Raw genomic sequence first — 235 nt, forward strand, 5'->3', positions numbered from 1 at the left:
ACAGCTACTTATGCGGAGGCCAGGGTAAAGCTACATCAAGCTGAGTATACATCAGACCTGACAGGCACCGTAGATGGCTTGATGAAGAGAAAGTAGGTGTTTGTGGGGGACTACAGGTTAAAAGTCAATTCCATAATATAGAGGCAGTAGGTGTGGTTTACCATATCTTTATCATTTCTCTAGGTCAAGGTCAAAACTCTTCCAGAGTCGGAGCAAGCAACTAGAATCAAGTGAG

This window comes from Etheostoma spectabile, chromosome 13 (genome assembly GCF_008692095.1).
Source record: "Etheostoma spectabile isolate EspeVRDwgs_2016 chromosome 13, UIUC_Espe_1.0, whole genome shotgun sequence".
NCBI lineage: Eukaryota > Metazoa > Chordata > Actinopteri > Perciformes > Percidae > Etheostoma > Etheostoma spectabile.